Source organism: Balaenoptera physalus (genome assembly GCF_965194825.1).
Source record: "Balaenoptera physalus genome assembly, chromosome: 11".
Classification (NCBI taxonomy): domain Eukaryota; kingdom Metazoa; phylum Chordata; class Mammalia; order Artiodactyla; family Balaenopteridae; genus Balaenoptera; species Balaenoptera physalus.
Genome location: NC_138896.1, coordinates 73959116 through 73975672, shown reverse-complemented (window position 1 = coordinate 73975672; position 16557 = coordinate 73959116). Strand labels below are relative to the sequence as shown.

The 16557-nt window shown below is 41.2% G+C and overlaps 1 protein-coding gene across 5 annotated transcripts in view; it reads right to left on the bottom strand.

Moving 5' to 3' along the window:
* The window catches only part of LOC309638472 (IQ domain-containing protein F2-like), a 144134-nt gene that overhangs the window by 115823 nt on the left and 11754 nt on the right, over nt 1-16557 (bottom strand). Inside the window, exon 2 of one of the 5 annotated variants that reach the window (XR_014251130.1) lies at nt 2603-2883. The exons of 3 other annotated variants lie outside the window; for them this stretch is intronic. The gene's annotated coding sequence lies outside the window, so the exon portion shown is untranslated. Of the gene's footprint in view, nt 1-2602; nt 2884-16557 lie in introns of those variants that run through there. One more of the 5 variants, XM_082414554.1, reaches the window with a different exon arrangement.

The following is a 16557-nucleotide window of genomic DNA, read 5'->3' as shown; positions in this document are numbered from 1 at the left end:
GGGGAAAGTAGGCTGGGCCTCTTGTCCCAGGTAGAGGGGATCCCAGGAAGACGGCACCACACAGGTGTGAATAATGGACACTCTGGGGCAGCCCAAGAAGGCCAAGTTTCATCCAAAGTCTTCACCACCACCTGCAAGAGTCCCTTCAAAGATCAGGGGTCTTGAGAAGCCAGGGATGGTCTAACCCCATGGATGTTGGGCATCAGAGAGCCCCAGGCAGAGGAATGAAGCATAGAACAGGAGTCAGGAGAGAAGCTCTTTTAGCAGCAAGGTCTGTGGCTAGTTGCCTAGATTTGTGGAGCCATCCTCTCCTCAGCAGGGAAGAGGCCACAGGTGGGACTTCTTAGAGGTAGACCTCTCAGAATCTCATAGATCCTCTCTTCTCTTCCCCACCATCACTGAGAACTGAGCTGCATAATGAACTCTTCCTGAGAATACACTGAAACACTGAAGTGGGGATGGGAGGAGCATGCTTGCAGCTTTGAGTCAGGAATGAGCCTAAGAGCACTCTGGGGGACTTGGTATCCCCATTCATGTTCCTCCCCCAGGTGACATCGTGGCCCCAAGAGATATGTGACCCAGGCCTGTTCAACAAAGAAATAAACTGACCCTCAGATGGGCCTAGCCTCCCGGGTCCCTAAGAAGGTAGTTCAGTAAGTGAAGGCTCATCTCCTACAGGTCCCGTTCAGCCCTGAAAAGGTCCCCAGGTTACATCTAGTCTCCTTGCCACAAGACGCCCACCCCATGCTCTATAGCCCCTTACCTCATGCATCACCAACCTCAGCTCTGATCCCACCGCTCCAGGGTCTCCATCCTGCCTTGTCTTCTTTCTCTTTCCCACATGCCAAACCCTAAATGAGATGCCCACAGCCACTGCCATGCATGTCTGGCAGCTTGAGTGGGCTGACCAACATCCCGCTGATCACTCACACACATTCACACACATTACTGAAGGACACTGGTTCTGACCACTACCCCACCCACTCCCATTTTGCCGGGTGGATGTTGCTGGTGTAGAGAGGTCTTTGTTCAGCTTTGTTTCTAAAAATCAAGTTTGTTCAGGTCCATCATAAATTACTAGTCTGGAAATAAGCGCTTATTATGTAGAAGGGCTGGACTGAGTTGAGAAGAAAATGTTTTCTGGGCACTCCCAAACTGGGCTTTCATATCTTCAGAACAAAGAACTTAGGATACAGTGTGACCTTAAAGAGGGTGACCACAGATTCTGACAGCAAAAGGGGGTAGGGCACAGGGCAGGTAGAGAAAGTTCCAGACACACAGGAAGAGACAAAAGCCCATTCACTGCCCTGAGACAGAGGAGTGTGAGGGGGTTTAGGTACTGCTGCAGCCTGCTGCCAGATCCTGTCCTTAGCCCCTCCCCTCAGGTCACCCCAGTAGGCACAGGGGAATCTGGGGGAGACTGCATGGTTCAGAGGCAAAAGGTAGTAAAAGCCAAGGAAGGGGGAGTTCCTTGGTGGCCTAGTGTTTAGGATTCTGGGCTTTCACTGCCATGGCCCGGGTTCAATCCCTGGTCAGGGAACTGAGATCCTGCAAGCCGTGTGGTGCTGCCAAAAAACAAAACAAAACAAACAAAAAAGCCAAGGAAGGTACCAAAGTAGTGGGTCTGAGGGCTGCCCTCATTGAGCCCTGTATACTCCCTATGGGGCTGGGAAGTAGCCAAGAGTCCCTGGACCTCCAAGATGGGAGAGGTAAGACATGCCAAAAGGACTGGTGGTCCCAAAGAGGCCTAGGACAGAGACAAGAAGCCACAGACTGTGGGGACCTCACCACCTGAGGCCAAGGCAGGGACCATGGGCATCATAGAAGGTGGATTTAGGTCTGTGGGTGGGGGACACAGATTATCTTTTGGGGGCAGGCTAAAGACAACATGGTTTCCAGGAGAGCAGGCAGGACCACCCACAAGACCCAACCCAGGAGGGGAAAGTGGGAGATATCAATGAAAGATGTTTGGCTATGAGTTGATAATTGCTAAAGCTGGAATGATGTCTACTCTGTTTCATTTTGGATGTGTTTGAACATTTCCACAATAAAAACATAAAAAAAAACTTTAGTATAAATAATAGAAGAATGAAAATTACTTAAATAACTTCCATAACAGTTGGGAATTGTATTGGGCTCTTAGGAACAGAAACCTGAAAACCAGTGGCTTAAACAAAACAAAAGTTTGTTTTCTTCTCCCATAAATAAAGCCCAGCAGTGGGAAGGCCAAAGTACAGCAGCTGCATAATATCAAGAGGTCCCATCTTCTCTGTTTCCACCCTGCACTCCTAGGATGGGACTAGTCCTCTTACTCTAGGATGACTCCTAGAGTTCCAGCCATCATGTCTGCATTTCAGGAGAGTAGATGTAGCGCAAAAAGAGAAACACTTCCGCCAGCTGACTTCATTTCTTTTAAAAACCTTTCCCAGAAGGCTCACTCACCCAGCCCCCTCCACTTGTATTTCATCGGCTAGAACTGTTACCAGACCTTCCCTTCTACAAGGACATGCATTGCCGCCAGGTGTAACCAAAGAGGCTAGACTCTGCTGTGATGCAAACTTCCAAATCTCAATGGCTTAACTGAAATGTATTTCTCACTCACACAAATCTGCGGGGCTCCTGGCAATTCTCCATGAGGTGTCCCTCTGGATGCTTGCTCAGCCTTCCAGGCTGCTCCATGCTTACACCACCTCCATGTGGATATGAGCTCCTGTGATTGCGCTCCTCGAAGTAGGGGAAGGAAGGGCTGGAGAGAAGAGCACCAGCGTTGTAGTTTTCCACTTGGAAGTGTCTTATTTCACTTCTGCTCCCTTTTTATTGGCTCAACAGCCATGCAGCTGTGTCTAACTTCAAGGAGAAGGAAAATACAATCTTCCAACTTGCCTGAAAGGAGAGGGAACAAGAATGTTGGTGAACGAATCAATGTGCCCCACATCAGGGTGCCGTTTACAAGACAGAAGAGAGAGTAGGTATGGGGGTCGGGCGGTGGGCAACCAGCAGCCTCAGCCACGACCCCTAAAACATTAGAGAAAAAATATGAAGAAGAAATCTCCATCAATTCAACGGAAGTATGAAATGGAAAAAAATAAGAAAGCAGGATAGAAAACCCAAAGATGGGAATAAGTCTGTATTAAATGGAAATGGGTACAATTCATCTATTAACAGAATCTGATATTAGGTTTTTGAAAATATCCAACCATATGTTTTATAACGGACACATCTAAAATAAAAGAAAGCTGGAGACTGAAACTAAAACAACAGAAAAACATAAAGCAGAAGAGAACGTTTAGCTGTTTAAAAACACATTCACTCTCCTCTTTCCTAAGATCTAAGGAAAATGAAAAGAAAGCAATTAACTTCACCAAAAAAGCTCACAATTGGAAACAAGCGCCGTCAGAGGATAAAGAGGACCACAATTCTGGAAAAGGGAAAGTAAGAGGAGATGGGTACCAGATGAAGCAGGAAGGAGGAAGCTGAAGAACAAATGCTCAGAGGGCCAAAAGGATGAGGAGTCGGACTCAAACACAGGCACCTGACTCCAGGACCCAGGCTCTTAACCATTCTCCCAACTGCCTCCTCCAGGAGATTTGTGGCTCTGGCTGTAAAAAAAAGTCCTGATAGGGAACTCCCTGGCGGCCCAGTAGTTAGGACTCCGTGCTTCCACTGCAGGGGGCACGGGTTCAGATCGGAGAACTAAGATCCTCCAAGCAGCACGGCGAGGCCAAAAAAAAAAAAAAAAATCCTGATGGAATGAAAGAATATGGAGCTCACACTCCTACATTTAAAGGATAAAATGAGTATTGAGGGCAATGGGCAGTCTTGCCACCATGAAGTTCTGCAAAATATAAAACAGCAGATCATTCCAAGTAATATAAACTATTCCAAAGTATAGAAAGAGCAGAAAGTTATCCAACTATCTTTATGATGCTGGCATAGCATTGTTATCAAAACCAGACAAGTATTCTGAGGATCTAATACTGTACTGTGTAATTGAAATTTGCTGAGAGAGTAGAATCTAAATGTTCTCACCACATATATAGATATGTTAACTAACTAGATGGGAAGAATCCTTTCATAATGCATTTACATATCAAATTATTAAAATGTATAATTTTATTTCTCAATTACATTTTAATAAAGTTGAAAAAACTCCTAAAAAACCCCCAGAGAGTTTGCGGAGAAGATGGCGGAAGAGTAAGACGCAGAGATCACCTTCCTCCCCACAGATACATCAGAAATACATCTACACGTGGAACTGCTCCTATAGAACACCCACTGAACGCTGGCAGAAGACCTCAGACCTCCCAAAAGGCAAGAAACTCCCCACATACCTGGGTAGGGCAAAAGAAAAAAGAAAAAACAGATGAAAGAATAGGGACGGGACCTGCACCAGTGGGAAGGAGCTGTGAAGGAGGAAAGGTTTCCACACACTAGGAAGCCCCTTTGCGGACGGAGACTGCGGGTGGCGGAGGGGGGAAGCTTCGGAGCCATGGAGGAGAGCGCAGCAACAGGGGTGCGGAGGGCAAAGCGGAGATATTCCCGCACAGAGGATCAGTGCCGACCAACACTCACCAGCCGGAGAGGCTTGTCTGCTCACCCGCCGGGGCGGGCGGGGGCTGGGAGCTGAGGCTCGGGCTTCGGTCGGATCCCAGGGAGAGGACTGGGGTTGGCGGCGTGAACACAGCCTAAAGGGGTTAGTGCACCACAGCTAGCCAGGAGAGAGTCCAGGAAAAAGTCTGGACCTGCCGAAGAGGCAAGACTTTTTCTTCCCTCTTTGTTTTCTGGTGCACGAGGAGAGGGGATTAAGAGCGCTGCTTAAAGGCGATCCAGAGACGGGCGCGAGCCGCGGCTATCAGCGCAGATGCCAGAGACGGGCATGAGACGCTAAGGCTTCTGCTGCCGCCACCAAAAAGCCTGTGTGCAAGCACAGGTCACTCTCCACACCTCCCCTCCCGGAAGCCTGTGCAGCCCTCCACTGCCAGGGTCCCGTGATCCAGGGACAACTTCCCCGGGAGAATGCACGGCGCGCATCAGGCTGGTGCAACTTTACGCTGGCCTCTGCTACTGCAGGCTCGCCCCGCATTCCGTACCCCTCCCTTCCCCCGGCCTAAGTGAGCCAGAACCCCTGAATCAGCTGCTCCTTTAACCCCGTCCTGTCTGAGCGAAGAACAGACGCCCTCAGGCGACCTACACGCAGAGGCGGGTCCAAATCCAAAGCTGAACCCCGGGAGCTGTGCGAACAAAGAAGAGAAAGGGAAATCTCTCCCAGCAGCCTCAGAAGCAGCAGATTAAAGCTCCACAATCAACTTGATGTACCCTGCATCTGTGGAATACCTGAATAGACAACGAATCATCCCAAATTGAGGAGATGGACTTTGGGAGCAAGATATATTATTTTTTCCCCTTTTCCTCTTTTTGTGAGTGTGTATGTGTATGCTTCTGTGTGAGATTTTGTCTGTATAGCTTTGCTTTCACCATTTGTTCTAGGGTTCTGTCTGTCCGTTTTTTTGTTTTTGTTTTTTTTACTTAAAAAAATTTTTTTTCTTAATAATTATTTTTTATTTTACTAACTTTTTTTTTTAAAGGAAAGGGAATTTTTTAAAAATTTTTATTTATTTACTTATTTATGGCTGTGTTGGGTCTTCGTTTCTGTGCGAGGGCTTTCTCTAGTTGCGGCAAGTGGGGGCCACTCTTCATCGCGGTGCGTGGGCCTCTCATTATCGCAGCCTCTCTTGTTGCGGAGCACAGGCTCCAGACGCGCAGGCTCAGTAATTGTGGCTCACGGGCCTAGTTGCTCCGCGGCATGTGGGATCTTCCCAGACCAGGGCTCGAACCCATGTCCCCTGCATTGGCAGGCAGATTGTCAACCACTGTGCCACCAGGGAAGCCCTATTTTACTACCTTTATTTTATCTTACTTTATTTTATTTTATTCTCTTTCTTTCTATTTCTTCTCCCTTTTATTCTGAGCCATGTGGATGAAAGGCTCTTGGTGCTCCAGCCAGGCATCAGGGCTGTGCCTATGAAGTGGGAGAGCCAACTTCAGGACACTGGTCCACAAGAGACCTCCCAGCTCCATGTAATACCAAACGGCGAAAATCTCCCAGAGATCTCCATCTCAATACCAAGACCCAGCTTCACTCAACGACCAGCAAGCTACATTGCTGGACACCCTATGCCAAACAACTAGCAAGACAGGAACACAGCCCCATCCATTAGCAGAGAGGCTGCCTAAAATCATAATAAGGCCACAGACACCCCAAAACACACCACCAGACGTGGACCTGCCCACCAGAAAGACAAGATCCAGCCTCATCCACCAGAACACAGGCACTAATCCCCTCCACCAGGAAGCCTACACAACCCACTGAACCAACCTTAGCCACTGGGGACAGACACCAAAAACAACGGGAACTACGAACCTGCAGCCTGCGAAAAGGAGACCCCAAACACAGTAAGATAAGCAAAATGAGAAGACAGAAAAACACACAGCAGATGAAGGAGCAAGGTAAAAACACACCAGACCTAACAAATGAAGAGGAAATAGGCAGTCTACCTGAAAAAGAATTCAGAATAATGACAGTAAAGATGATCCAAAATCTTGGAAATAGAATAGACAAAATGCAAGAAACATTTAACAAGGACCTAGAAGAACTAAAGAGGAAACAAGCAACAATGAAAAACACAATAAATGAAATTAAAAATACTCTAGAAGGGATCAATAGCAGAATAACTGAGGCAGACGAACGGGTAAGTGACCTGGAAGATAAAATAGTGGAAATAACTACTGCAGAGCAGAATAAAGAAAAAAGAATGAAAAGAACCGAGGACAGTCTCAGAGACCTCTGGGACAACATTAAACGCACCAACATTCGAATTATAGGGGTCCCAGAAGAAGAAGAGAAAAAGAAAGGGACTGAGAAAATATTTGAAGAGATTATAGTTGAAAACTTCCCTAATATGGGAAAGGAAATAGTTAATCAAGTCCTGGAAGCACAGAGAGTCCCATACAGGATAAATCCAAGGAGAAACAAGCCAAGACACATATTAATCAAACTATCAAAAATTAAATATAAAGAAAACCTATTAAAAGCAGCAAGGGAAAAACAACAAATAACACACAAGGGAATCCCCATAAGGTTAACAGCTGATCTTTCAGCAGAAACTCTGCAAGCCAGAAGGGAGTGGCAGGATATACTTAAAGTGATGAAGGAGAAAAACCTACAACCAAGATTACTCTACCCAGCAAGGATCTCATTCAGATTTGATGGAGAAATTAAAACCTTTACAGACATGCAAAAGCTGAGAGAGTTCAGCACCACCAAACCAGCTTTACAACAAATGCTAAAGGAACTTTTCTAGGCAAGACACACAAGACAAGGAAAACACCTGCAACAACAAACCCAAAACATTTAAGAAAATGGGAATGGGAACATACATATCGATAATTACCTTAAATGTAAATGGATTAAATGCTCCCACCAAAAGACACAGACTGGCTGAATGGATACAAAAACAAGACCTGTATATATGCTGTCTATAAGAGACCCACTTCAGACCTAGGGACACATACAGACTGAAAGTGAGGGGATGGAAAAAGATATTCCATGCAAATGGAAATCAAAAGAAAGCTGGAGTAGCAATTCTCATATCAGACAAAATAGACTTTAAAAAAAAGACTATTACAAGAGACAAAGAAGGACACTATATAATGATCAAGGGATCAATCCAAGAAGAAGGTATAACAATTGTAAATATTTATGCACCCAACATAGGAGCACCTCAATACATAAGGCAAATACTAACAGCCATAAAAGGGGAAATCGACAGTAACACAATCATAGTAGGGGACTTTAACACCCCACTTTCACCAATGGACAGATCATCCAAAATGAAAATAAATAAGGAAACACAAGCTTTAAATGATACATTAAACAAGATGGACTTAATTGATATTTATAGGACATTCCACCCCAAAACAACAGAATACACATTTTTCTCAAGTGCTCATGGAACATTCTCCAGGATAGATCATATCTTGGGTCACAAATCAAGCCTTGGTAAATTTAAGAAAATTGAAATCATATCAAGTATCTTTTCCGACCACAACGCTATGAGACTAGATATCAATTACAGGAAAAGATCTGTAAAAAATACAAACACATGGAGGCTACACAATACACTACTTAATAACGAAGTGATCACTGAAGAAATCAAAGGGGAAATCAAAAAATACCTAGAAACAAATGACAATGGAGACACGATGACCCAAAACCTATGGGATGCAGCAAAAGCAGTTCTAAGAGGGAAGTTTATAGCAATACAAGCCTACCTCAAGAAACAGGAAACATCTCGAATAAGCAACCTAAAGCAATTAGAGAAAGAAGAACAAAAAAATCCCAAAGTTAGCAGAAGGAAAGAAATCATAAAGATCAGATCAGAAATAAACGAAAAAGAAATGAAGGAAACAATAGCAAAGATCAATAAAACTAAAAGCTGGTTCTTTGAGAAGATAAACAAAATTGATAAGCCATTAGCCAGACTCATCAAGAAAAAAAGGGAGAAGACTCAAATCAATAGAATTAGAAATGAAAAAGGAGAAGTAACAACTGACACTGCAGAAATACAAACAATCATGAGAGATTACAAGCAACTCTATGCCAATAAAATGGACAACCTGGAAGAAATGGACAAATTCTTAGAAATGCACAACCTGCCGAGACTGAACCAGGAAGAAATAGAAAATATGAACAGACCAATCACAAGCACTGAAATTGAAACTGTGATTAAAAATCTTCCAACAAACAAAAGCCCAGGACCAGATGGCTTCACGGGTGAATTCTATCAAACATTTAGAGAAGAGCTAACACCTATCCTTCTCAAACTCTTCCAAAATATTGCAGAGGGAGGAACACTCCCCAACTCATTCTACGAGGCTACCATCACCCTGATACCAAAACCAGGCAAAGATGTCACAAAGAAAGAAAACTACAGGCCAATATCACTGATGAATATAGATGCAAAAATCCTCAACAAAATACTAGCAAACAGAATCCAACAGCACATTAAAAGGATCATACACCATGATCAAGCGGGGTTTATCCCAGGAATGCAAGGATTCTTCAATACATGCAAATCAATCAACGTGATACACCATATTAACAAATTGAAGGAGAAAAACCATATGATCATCTCAATAGATGCAAAGAAAGCTTTCGACAAAATTCAACACCCATTTATGATAAAAACCCTCCGAAAGTAGGCATAGAGGGAACTTTCCTCAACATAATAAAGGCCATATATGACAAACCCACAGCCAACATCGTCCTCAATGGTGAAAAACTGAAACCATTTCCACTAAGATCAGGAACAAGACAAGGTTGCCCACTCTCACCACTATTATTCAACATAGTTTTGGAAGTTTTAGCCACAGCAATCAGAGAAGAAAAAGAACTAAAAGGAATCCAAATCGGAAAAGAAGAAGTAAAGCTGTCACTGTTTGCAGATGACATGATACTATACATAGAGAATCCTAAAGATGCTACCAGAAAACTACGAGAGCTAATCAATGAATTTGGTAAAGTAGCAGGATACAAAATTAATGCACAGAAATCTCTTGCATTCCTATACACTAATGATGAAAAATCTGAAAGTGAAATTAAGAAAACACTCCCATTTACCATTGCAACAAAAAGAATAAAATATCTAGGAATAAACCTACCTAAGGAGATAAAAGACCTGTATGCAGAAAACTATAAGACACTGATGAAAGAAATTAAAGATGATACAAACAGATGGAGAGATATACCATGTTCTTGGATTGGAAGAATCAACATTGTGAAAACGACTCTACTACACAAAGCAATCTACAGATTCAATGCAATCCTTATCAAACTACCGCTGGCATTTTTCACAGAGCTAGAACAAAAAATTTCACAATTTGTATGGAAACACAAAAGACCCCAAATAGCCAAAGCAATCTTAAGAACGAAAAATGGAGCTGGAGGAATCAGGCTCCCTGACTTCAGACTATACTACAAAGCTACAGTAATCAAGACAGTATGGTACTGGCACAAAAACAGAAATATAGATCAATGGAACAGGATAGAAAGCCCAGAGATAAACCCACGCACATATGGTCAGCTTATCTTTGATAAAGGAGGCAAGCATATACAGTGGAGAAAAGACAGCCTCTTCAATAAGTGGTGCTGGGAAAACTGGACAGGTACATGTAAAAGGATGAAATTAGAACACTCTCTAACACCATACACAAAAATAAACTCAAAATGGATTAAAGACCTAAATGTAAGGCCAGACACTATCAAATTCTTAGAGGAAAACATAGGCAGAACACTCTATGACATAAATCACAGCAAGATCCTTTTTGACCCAGCTTCTAGAGAAATGGAAATAAAAACAAAAATAAACCAATGGGACCTAATGAAACTTAAAAGCTTTTGCACAGCAAAGGAAATCATAAACAAGACGAAAAGACAACCCTCAGAATGGGAGAAAATATTTGCAAATGAAGCAACTGACAAAGGATTAATCTCCAAGATTTACAAGCAGCTCATGCAGCTCAATAACAAAAAAACAAACAACCCAATCCAAAAATGGGCAGAAGATCTAAATAGACATTTCTCCAAAGAAGATATACAGATTGCCAACAAACACATGAAGGAATGCTCAACATCACTAATCATTAGAGAAATGCAAATCAAAACTACATTGAGGTATCACCTCACACCTGTCAGAATGGCCACGATCAGAAAATCTGCAAACAATAAACGCTGGAGAGGGTGTGGAGAAAAGGGAACACTCTTGCACTGTTGGTGGGAATGTAAATTGATACAGCCACTATGGAGAACAGTATGGAGGTTCCTTAAAAAACTAAAAATAGAACTACCATATGACCCAGCAATCCCACTACTGGGCATATACCCTGAGAAAACCATAATTCAAAAAGAGTCATGTACCAAAATGTTCATTGCAGCTCTATTTAGCCAGGACATGGAAGCAACCTAAGTGTCCATCATCGGATGAATGGATAAAGAAGATGTGGCACATATATACAATGGAATATTACTCAGCCATAAAAAAGAAACGAAATGGAGTTATTTGTAGTGAGGTGGATGGAGTCAGAGTCTGTCACACAGAGTGAAGTAAGTCAGAAAGAGAAAAAAAAACAAATACAGTATGCTAACACATATATATGGAATCTAAGGAAAAGAAAAAAAAAAAAAAGGTCATGAAGAACCTAGTGGTAAGATGGGAATAAAGACACTGACCTACTAGAGAATGGACTTGAGGATAGGGGAGGGGGAAGGGTAAGCTGTGACAAAGTGAGAGAGTGGCATGGACATATATACACTACCAAACGTAAAATAGATAGCTAGTGGGAAGCAACTGCATAGCACAGGGAGATCAGCTCGGTGCTTTGTGACCACCTAGAGGGGTGGGATAGGGAGGGTGGGAGGGAGGGAGATGCAAGAGGGAAGAGATATGGGAACATATGTATATGTATAACTGATTCACTTTGTTATAAAGCAGAAACTAACACACCATTGTAAAGCAATTATACTCCAATAAAGATGTTAAAAAAAAAAACCAAGAAGGTAAGCATGATGTATAAAATATTGCTTTAATAATAAAGTTATAATGGAAAATATGATGAGAATTTACTCAAAAAAAAAAAAAAACCCCCAGAGAGGTAAATTAAGACCACTGTCCATAATGGTGGACTGTTAAAACCCTAAATAGAATATTAGCAAATTACAAACATCAATTTTTTTTTCTTCATTTGTTTGTCTGTGTTTGTGTTTGTATTTTTTGGCCACACCATGTGGATTGTGGGATCTTAGTTCCCCAACCAGGGATTGAACCCTGGCCCTCAGCAGTGAAAGCAGAGTCCTAACCACAGGACCACCAGGGAATTCCCCAAACATCAATATTTAAATGTATATACATAATGACAAAATAGGCCAGGAAACCAATGATGGTTCAACACTGAAAAATCCATCATTGTAACTGATTAATTCAAAGAAGAAAAAGATCATATGATTAAAATTAAGCACTCATTCTCATTTTAAAAAAAATTACTAGTAAAGTGTAAAGAAAAGAAACTATACTAAGGATCCAAACAATAAAAAATATATAAGGATCTCACATAACTCAATAGCGTAAAAACCAAGCAACCTGATTTAAAAATGGACCAAGGGCTTAATAGACAATTTTTTCAAAGAAAACATACAAATGGCCATCAGGTCCATGAAAAGGTGCTCAACATCACTAGTCATCAGGGCAAATCAAAACCACAGTGAGATACCACCTCAAACCTATTAGAATGCCTATGATCAAAAAGACAAGAAATAACAAGCGTTGGTGAGGATGTGGAAAAAAGGGAGCCCTTGTGCACTGTTAGTGGGAATGTAAATTGTTACAGCCACAATGGAAAACAATATGGAGTTTCCTCAAAAAATTAAAAAGAGAACTACTGTATGATCCAGCAATCCCACTTTTGGATATATTTGGGAAGGAAATAAAATCATCATCTCAAAGAGATATCTGCACCCCCATATTCATTGCAGCATTATTCACAACAGCCAAGACATGGAAACCACCGAAGTGTCCACTGACAGATGAATGAATAAAAACAATATTGTTTTGGCTATTTTGGGTCTTTCGACTCTCCATACAAACTTAAAATCAGTTTGTGGATGTCCACAAAACAACTTTCTGGGATTTTGTTTGGAATTGTGTTGAATCTGTAGATCAAGCTGGGAAGAACTAACATCTTGCAATATCGTGTCTTTCTATTCATATACATATTCTCTCTATTTATTTAGTTATTATAGTTTATATCTTCATCAGGGATTTATAGTTTTCCTCATATAGAGCTTGTACATATTTGGTTAGAGTTATATCAAGTATTTCACTTTGGAGGATGCTGTGTAAATGGTAATGTCCTTTTAATGTCAAATCCCCGCTTTTTATTGCTTTTACGTAGGAAAACAATTGACCTTTGTATATTAACTTTGTATTCGTCAACCTTCCTATAATCACTTAGTTCCAGGAGCTTTTGTATTCGTTCTTTCAGATTTTCTACATAGATGATCATGTCATCTGAGAACAAAAACGGTTTTATTTCTTCCTTCCCAGTTTGTATACCTTTTCTTTCCTTTTCTTGTCCTGTTGCTTTAGCTAATGGTGTTGAAAAGCAGTGTTCCTGGTCCTGATCTTAGCAGAAAAGCTTTGAGTTTGATTAAGTATGATGTTAGCTGTGGTTCTTTTGTAGCTGTTCTTTATCTAGTTGAAGAAGTTTCCCTCTATTTATATTTTGCTGAGAGTTTTTCATCATGGATGTTGGGTTTTGTCAAAGTATTTTTCTATATCTTGATATGATCACGTGATTTTTTTTCCTTAGCCTGTTGAAGTTATGAATTACATTAACTGATTTTAAAATTTGAACCAGCCTTACATAGCTGAAATACATTCCACTTAATTGTGGTAGAATTCTTTTTACACACTGTGAGATTTTTTTAAAATTAATTAATTTATTAATTTAGTTTTGGCTGTGTTGGGTCTTCATTGCTGCGCACGGGCTTTCTCTAGTTGCGGCAAGCAGGGGCTACTCTTCGTTGCAGTGCACAGGCTTCTCGTTGTTGTGGCTTCTCTTGTTGCGGAGCACAGGCTCTAGGCACGTGGGTTTCAGTAGCTGTGGCATGCAGGCTCAGTAGTTGTGGCTTGTGGGCTCTAGAGAACAGGCTCGGTAGTTGTGGCGCATGGGCTTAGATGCTCCGTGGCATGTGGGATCTTCCCGGACCAGGGCTTGAACCCATGTCCCCTGCATTGGCAGGTGGATTCTTAATCACTGCACCACCAGGGAAGCCCCTACACTGTGAGATTTGATTTTGTTAATATTTTGTTGCGAATTTTTACATCTATGTTTGGGGAAAATGTTGGTCTATACTTTTCATTTCTTATAATGTCTTTGGCTTTGGTATTAGGGTAATGCTGGTCTCACAGAATGAGTTAGGAAGTATTCCATCTGTTTCTATCTGAAGAAATTATAGATTATTGATATAATTTCTTTTTTAAATGTTTGGTAGAACTCACCAGTGAACCCATTTGAGCCTAGTACTTTATATTTAGAAAGTTATTAATTATTGACTCAATTTAAATAATAGATATGGACCTATCAGATTATCTATTTCTTCCTCTGTGTGTTTTGGCAGATTGTGTCTTTTAAGGAATTGGTTTGTTTCATCTAGGTTCAAATTTGGGAGCACAGAGTTGTTCGAAGTATTCCTTTATTGTGTTTTTAATGACCATAGTATCTGTAATGATGACATTAATGTGGTATCTGACATTAGTTTGGGGCAATTATCAGACATTATTGCTTCAAATATGGCTTCTGTTCCTTCTCCTTCTGGCATTCCCATTATGCGTATTTTACACCTTTTGTAGTTGTCCCACCATTCTTGAATTTTCTGGTTTTTTTCTTTTCAGACTTTTTCTCTTTGCTTTTTAGTTTGGAGAGTCTATTATCATATCCTAAGCTCAGAGACTCTTTCCTCAGCCATGTCCATTCTACTAATGAATCCATCAAAGCCATTCTTCATTTCTGTTACAATTTTTTTTTAATGTGTAGAATTTTTCTTTCTTTCTTTCTTTTTTACTTATTAGATTACTGCTTTATTATAAAAGGATATAATTCAGGAAGAGATGGAAGAGATGCACAGGGTAAGGTAGGGGGATGGAGGGTGGAGCTTTCTCTTCAGGTACCACTCTCCCAGAATCTTCATGTGTTCACCAGCCCAGAAGCCTAGAATTTCTTTTTTTAATTTTTTCTTAGAATTTCCATCTTTCTGTTTACATTATCCATCTGTCTTGGATGTTTTTTCATTAAAGCCAACAGCATATTAATAATATATTTTTTAAAATTCTTGGTCTGATAATTCCAACATTCCTGCCATATCTGGCTCTGGTTCTGATGCTTGTTTAGGCTCTTCAAACTGTTTTTTGTTGTTGTTTCTTTGGGGGTTTTTTTGTTTGTTTTTGCCTTTTAGCATGCCTTGTAATTTTTTTTGTTGAAAGATAGATGTGATGTATTGGGTAAAAGGAATTGCGGTAAATAGGCCTTTAGTAATGTAGTGGTAAGGTGTGGAGGGAGGTAAAGCATTCTATAGTTCTGTGATTATGTCCCAGTCTTTTGGTGATGCTGTGTCCCTGGACTGTAAATTTCACCAGTGCTTCTAAGTTTTTTCCTCCTTGCATGGAACAGATTGGCTGGAGGGACTGGAGTTGTGTATTTCTCTTCCCACATGTGTTAGCAGAGCCAACCAGAGTTGAGTGTTTCTCTTCCCCCTTGTAGGTTAGACTGTGATGTAATGCCAGCAGGTTAGGCTCTGGTAAAAACAGTTTCTCCCGAGGACAGGCCTTGTTAAGGAAACAGAATGCTCTTACATACTTCAAAATGATTTATTTCCCCTCCCCCTGTCAGAAGCACAAGGGTATATTTCTCTGATATTCACTGTGAGGGCCTGGTAGAGTTTCTGGAGATTAAACTCACAAAATGTGAGAGCTCCACTATGGCTAGGCCCCTCTGGTGTTTTTATCTCTCATGCTTGTCCACACTGAACCTCCAGCAATTCCTCAATTATAGTTCAGGTTTTCCTACACTCACACTGGTTCCCATGGAGGCTTCTGCTCTGATAAGTTATGATTCTCTGTATCCATCTATCTGTATCTTCAATTTGGGGGGCAATGGTTTGCCCTGTGACCTTACTTCTCTGACAGAATAAGAAGAGATTTTGATTTTTTAGTTTGTTCAGTTTTTTACTTGTTGTTAGGATGGAGTGAAGACTTCTAAAGTCCTCACATGATGGACTGGAAACCATAAATCTTATCTTTAATTTTTTATTCTAGTTATTGTATTTCATTTCTATAAGTTTTATTTGGCTTGTTTCTAAATTTGCTTGATTATTATGCATAGTTTCTTGTTTCCTGATGAATTTTTTATATTTGTCTTTCACTTATCTCAAAATATTGCAATAGTTACTTCATTTCTGGGCTTGACTATATCAATATCTTAAGTATCTGCAGATCCATTCCTGCTAATTCTCACTCTCATGGTGCCTTCTTTCCTTTTGTGTTTGGTAGGGTTTTTAAAATGTGATCTGCTCATTTTACCTGTGAGAATTACTTGATTCCTGGGATGAATATAGGTTCCTACAGAGAGGATTTTGGTTTTCCTCTCAGATGGTTGGGCAGACAATTAGTCCAGAAGGACTGCAAACTAAAATCTCAGCTTGCATGTTTTTGGATAATCTATGTAGTGTGAATTTTGGCTGAAAACCTGCAAGAGGTTGGCTGAAAACCTGCAAGAGGGATGTCTTTGGTTTTAAATCCTCAGGAGCTATTTTTCTTCCTCTATACAGTCCCAAAAATCTACTCAAGAAATGTTCTCTGACATGTTCAAGGGATGGAGAGGGGGGGATGGTATTTGGGGGGTCCCAGATATAGGGAGAGGATCTCCTATTTGACTTCCCACCTTGGG